We start from the raw sequence: 6,049 nt of genomic DNA on the forward strand, positions 1-6,049 counted from the left end.
GATCTTAGAGGTCTTTTCCAACCTTAATGATTCTATGATCTCTAATTATCTGCTGCTCCCTGCTCCCCCCCCCCCATTTTAGAAACATGCTGGAATAAGTGACAATCTGTGGTGAGACATGCTGCTTTTGGGAAGGTGTAGCATTCATGTGGAAGCGCCAGTCATCCCTGGACCAAAACTGAGTTTTTTGCAGATATCGCTGCATACTAATTTCCTCACCTGTGGAAAGAAATGAACAGCGTGTTTTGATCTGGGTCTCTAACAGTCTAGTGGACTTGGTAAAATTGGTTCTCAAACATATATTTGGGATGTGCCTGTACTCCCACGAGGATCTCACATTAGATATAAAATATCATGGAGTCAAAGCAGCCTGTGAAAATAGAAGATTAGAGTGTACCCTGCTTGTGTGTCATTAACAAAAGGAAACAGTTTGAAATAGATGCTGTAGTACAGATCACCTTATCACAGGAGAAGCTGAACTGGTTTAAGAAAGTTGGAGCTAGTTTCAATATTATTAATATTATCCTACACTGCTGAAAGAATTATTGCCTTTGGAAAGTTTAGATTTTTGCAACAACAACAACAAAAAGGAAACATAGGAGTATATTTGAAGCATGTTTTACTTGCAGTCTGGAGTGACACTTATCAAAGCTTTGGCTTAGAGCTCTCCACTGATTTCAGTACTATTGATTTTTAGCAAGGACGTATGTCTAGTCATCAGTCACTGCTGGTAAAGCAGCTACGTTACTTGCAACATTATTGCTGAGCATTCAGAAGAAGTTGTATTCGTGAGAAATGCACTAGTGGGTTTTTCATGAAGCTGAATTTGTTCATTGTCTTCTGCAAGAATACATATTAAGCCTATTGTTTACTACTTTGGGTAATGTTCTTTTTATGATCTATACAGACATGCAAGCCCATATGCATATAAGATGAGCTGCACTCAGATGGCTCCAGCAGCACGGGATGTGACACATTCCCTGCAGTTAGTGTGCTCATACACAAATGCTATTTAAAACTAAGATGATTTCTAAATGAAGACGAAAACAGGAAGTCTGCTCTCTGGCCTGACCAGAGCCCAGTGCGACAGAAGCCCTCCTTTGCCTCTTCCTTCTCCCCTGTCCGGAGCTGCCAGGGAGTGTCCCTTCTGCAGGGTAATCTCCAGCTGAGTTTTGCCATCACCACTGCTTTCAGCAGCATTTCGTGCGCTGCCCTTTAGCTGTACTCAGACTTGGAGCAGGGCTGCTGCTCTGCAGCCAGAGCTTCTGCCAGCTCAGGAGATGGCCCTGTCCTGCCTCTCTCTTTTATTCTATTCACCTTCTTACATCACACCTAGCGGTGTTACGAATTTTTTTTTAATTTATGCAACCAACTATCAATACTGGCAGGCACAGAAGCTGGGGTACGTAGTACTCTAATGGCTGTTAAAATCAAATAGTACTTCTTTGTTCCTTATACCTATGCAGGAAAACATAATAAATGGGGAGGATTTTGGGGGGCAGGGACAAGACAACAGAAGTGAAGAGGAGATGTTGTGGTCTGAGTGGGTATGGCACGTGCTCCTATAATAAACAACTTTGTGTGAATAGACCAAACCATCCAGGTTTGCCATTTGGGAAAATCCTTTGGCAGATGCGCTAAAGCTTTGTGTGCTGAATTTGATGTTCTTTGCTGTAGAAGGATTAAATCAGAAGAGAAAATTGAACTTTTGGAGAAGCAGTGTTTTCCTCCTCAGGGGAGGCACAGTGCAGGCTCCCAAAGGGTCCTTTTTAGCTCAGAGCCCCACGCGTGAGTGCCAGTGGGGGAATGGGCACTTCCAAAGTGGAAAACTGAAGGTGCCTGTGAGAGTTCCCCAAAGCTGCAGGCTTTAGGTGGTGGCTCAGCAAAGTGCAGCAGGGTGCAATCCCAGCCAGGCTTTACTGGAAAATATGACTGACCCCCCCCCCCTTTTTACACTAAAACCTACCTGGAGGCTTCTTGCTTAAGGCAACCCTTTGTCATACTTACGACATGGTTTATTTTCTTGGGAGAAAAGGTAAAGTCTCTTTGCAAAGCAAGAATGGGAGCACTGCTTCCCTTCAGGTGACAAGGTTGTGCTTTTTTGATATTGCTTGTGCATCGCAAGCCTGGACACTAAGCGAGCTGCTGCCGCAGCAGAGGTGCCTGCTGTGAGGTGAGAGCGTTGCTCTGTCCCCAGGTAAATGCTGGGTAGCGATCAATCAACGGGCGTGTGATTTGTTACAGTAATTGCATAGCCTGGTGCTTTCTGGTACCATGCAAATTCTCTGAACATAGAATCATAGAATCATTAAGGTCGGAAAAGACCTCTAAGATCATCAAGCCCACCCGTCAACCCAACACCACCATGCCCACTAAACCATGTCCCTAAGCGCATCACCTACACGTCTTTTAAATACCTCCAGGGATGGGGACTCCACCACTTCCCTGGGCAGCCTGGTCCAATGTTTAACCACTCTTCCAGTAAAGAAATTTTTCCTCACATCCAATCTAAACCTCCCCTGGCGCAACTTGAGGCCATTTCCTCTTGTCCTATCGCTAGTTACTTGGGAGAAGAGACCCACACCCACCTCGCTACAACCTCCTTTCAGGTAGTTGTAGAGAGCGATGAGGTCTCCCCTCAGCCTCCTTTTCTCCAGGCTAAACAACCCCAGTTCCCTCAGCCGCTCCTCATAAGACTTGTTCTCCAGACTCCTCACCAGCCTCGTTGCCCTTCTCTGGACATGCTCCAGCACCTAATGTGTTACAGAGAGTGAGCTGAGGAACAACTAAAGCCAGGTTTAGTTGTACTTGATTTCTACTTTTTCTTTTTCTCCCCTAGAAAGCATAATTCTTTTGGTTTTGTGGAACTCTGATGGTTTCTGGCCTCCCTCACAGTGATATTCCCAGGATAGCACTTGTGACCGCTTGTGCAGTTTTATGCTCTGTTTTCATGGTCCTTGCTTGCAGACTCTGTTCCCAGGAGCAGGCGATGGGGGAAGCTGCTGACCGCCTGCTGCAGTGTCCTGGGGGAGCAGGGGCTTTGCCATGCAGCTCCTGCTCTCCATGAGAGAACAAACCTCAGTGAAGATGAGTTGAGATTTTGGCTAACCAAGCCAATGTTGTTGTTACCTCAATCCGTGCTGTGATGCCAGTGTAATTTTCTATGCAAAGTGGGACAAGGTTCAGAGGAGTGATTCCTCCAACTGAAGAAACATGGACTTTCATGAGAACTAGTATAAAGCAACGGCTTAAGTCTGACAAGCATCAGAAAACTACCTTGTCACCTAGCATGTTTTCAGATGCTGGCTGTGCCCAGTGCCTGGGTGGCACTGAGCCGAGGCAGACACGAGCAAGGGCACAGTGTATGGGACGGGGTGACAGCCTACCAGCGTTAAGCCTGTGCTGATTTACTCTAGCTCAGCAGCCAGCTCAACTGTTACGAGTTTGTTTTCCTTCTCAAATGAGAAGGAATATTCTTTTCTTGTTTTCCTTCTTCTTTGTCTAGTTTGCAGTTATGGTGCTTATTTTTCACAAATAAAACACCAACATGTGGCATGGCCTCTTTACTTGCAAGTAAGTGAGCTGGTCAGAAAGTTTTGGTGCTTCTCTAGTGAGCTGTTGGCTCACAGGCTATTGATTTCATTTTTCTTGTTGAAGACACAATAAAATATACAGTCAAATATAAATGATTACCTCTTCTTCCTTGTCCCTTCCTCCCTTAGCCACACTATTCCATTCGTGGTATTTTCAAAGAGAAATCATTCCCTGAGTTAGCATTTCCCCCTCTTTGAATTTACACCACTTATTTTGTACAGTTGCAGTAAGTGAGGCAGCGCTGCAAGCGGGCACCTGTGCCTGAGACGCTTCTGTGGACAAATCTTTCTCCAGCAATTTTCTGTATTCTACTGTAGGAAAGTCTCGCAGTGTAATGCCAGAGAAATATTTGCTGCCTTCTGCACTGATAGTTAAAGGAGGACTTTGGCTTATGGGAAGTAGCTCTAGCCTGGCTTCCCTGATGCGTGAAGCTCCTCAATATAAGGTACTAATCATTTATGGTTGGTACGCAGGAATGTCACTTGGACACAGCGTCATTTACAGCACCGTTCTTTCCTTTCATGGACTTTTATTGAGTCAGAGAGGGAAGTGAAAGCATCTGTAGCTCTGCGTAGGGGCGATTTGGTATTTCTAATGAGAGCAGAAAGAATGACTTTGCAAAAGCATTTTACTGACAAATGTTTCCTGTCTCTTCCAAGTCAGATATCTCTTCCACACTTAATATACTTAGTATAAACATGTTTTCAAATTACTTTATAGAGATAGGGTACTTACCCAGCTAACCCACCAAAAATCTCTGTGACGTAGGAATAATCCCCTCCTGATTTGGGGATAGTGACTCCAAGTTCAGCGTAACATAGCGAGCCAAGGGCAGCCACCCCGCCACCAAGCACCCAAATAATGAGAGCGAGTCCCACTGAGCCAGTGTGCTCCAAAACTCCTTTTGGTGAAATAAAGATCCCAGAACCAATGATATTACCTGGAAAGGACAAAAGGTTTGCAGTGAGGTAAAAGAAAGCGAGAAATGCACTTTTTTTTTAATTAAAAAAAAAAAAAAAAGAAAACCAACCAACCAACCAACCAACCAACCAACCAACCAACCAACCACCAAACCCAAAAAAACAACAAAAGGAACTCTTCCCAAAACCCAAATGGATTTTGTGGTGGTATTTCAGGAATACTTTTGTGTTTCTGTTCCCAAACGCTGGTGGAGCCTTCTGTTCTGATTTTAACAAGGTTAATTTTGCTGCGGCTGGTACCCGTCAGAGATGAGCATCTCTAACTACCTTAAGAATTAAGCTAGCTCTATGGTGAGAGATAAGAATCCCCCACCAAATCCTCTCTTCCAGATTTTGCTTGATTGTATTTTATCTGTTTATGCCCTGGGGAAAGTGTTGCTGTTTATCAGTAATCAAGGATGGTAAGCCCGTGCTCAGTTCTGCTGAAGCATGGTAAGGCTCAGGTGAGCATCTGTGTTTGCAACTAGCGGTTTTGTGGCACGAACTCAGACAGCTGCTGTCACCTGCCATGCCCAAGTATTTTATCGAAAGGAGTTAGAAGCGTCCTTGTAATGAAGATTTTCACCTCCTCCTGAGAGGAATCTAAATAAGATAAGGCCCATCTTCAGGGGGGTTGGGAAGTCAAAAAACCCTCCATAGCATTATCTATAACGTAGGGGCCAAGAGGTGCTCTTGCCACCAGGGCAGATTTAAGATTGTGCTTGAAAAGTCATCTCAAGTTTCAAATATTAGAAATTAATTAACATTTTATGTTTGCAATACCTGTGCTGCTTAGTCATTGCCCATAGATTTTTAAAGGGATATTGTGGGGTGACTGAAATATCGGACAATGTGGACTTTGTCCTACTAATTTTGTTTAATTAGCATGTGAGCTGAGGTAGTGCTGGGTGTAGGAGGGGAGTGCTGGATATCACAGATGCTCTTTGTTTGTGTGGGGCTGGCACATGGTTGTCCTCCCAGACCAGCGGGAACTGCTCTGCAAAAGGTGCTTCATAGCTTCCTAGGGTCTGGAAGGAGACTTTTTTTTGTCAGTCTTGGGACTTTTTGAGCAATATTTGAATAGCACTCTTTTCCCAAAAGGATGTGAAGACCCTGATGTTGTAGGACTCTGCTGAGGGCTTTCTTCTTTTATGAGTTAGTATTAAAATCTTCACTGACAGAGTTGAGTTTCAGCCTATGCTGTTGAACAGCATTTCTTACCAGTGTAGATACGAAAATAAAATACTGGATACCAGTCGTTAATGAGGTATTGTCATCTAAACCAGTATTGTCATCTAAACCAGCTTCTCGGCAGCCTTTGAACCTGCACGTCATCAAATCTAAGCTGTCTTCCTCCCCTCTGCTTTTCAGCTTGTAATGTATAGCAAGTTTCCTAAACACATCTAGTTATGCCAAATTTTGCTGCATTTGGCTTCAATTCTGTCCTCATGTTTCTTAAAGCAACTTCTGGAAGTGCGGCTCATCCAGCTGGTCTG

The 6,049-nt window shown here is 44.2% G+C and overlaps 1 protein-coding gene across 1 annotated transcript in view; it reads right to left on the minus strand.

The window, feature by feature from the left end:
• SLC7A10 (solute carrier family 7 member 10) overlaps positions 1-4,528 on the minus strand; it is a 20,370-nt gene extending 15,842 nt beyond the window's left edge. Inside the window, exon 1 of the mRNA XM_019473020.1 lies at positions 4,330-4,528. The gene's annotated coding sequence lies outside the window, so the exon portion shown is untranslated. The remainder of the gene's footprint in view (positions 1-4,329) is intronic.
• Between the last annotated feature and the right edge of the window lie 1,521 nt (positions 4,529-6,049).

This window comes from Aptenodytes forsteri, unplaced genomic scaffold (assembly GCF_000699145.1).
Source record: "Aptenodytes forsteri isolate BGI_AS27 unplaced genomic scaffold, ASM69914v1 Scaffold70, whole genome shotgun sequence".
Taxonomy (NCBI): domain Eukaryota; kingdom Metazoa; phylum Chordata; class Aves; order Sphenisciformes; family Spheniscidae; genus Aptenodytes; species Aptenodytes forsteri.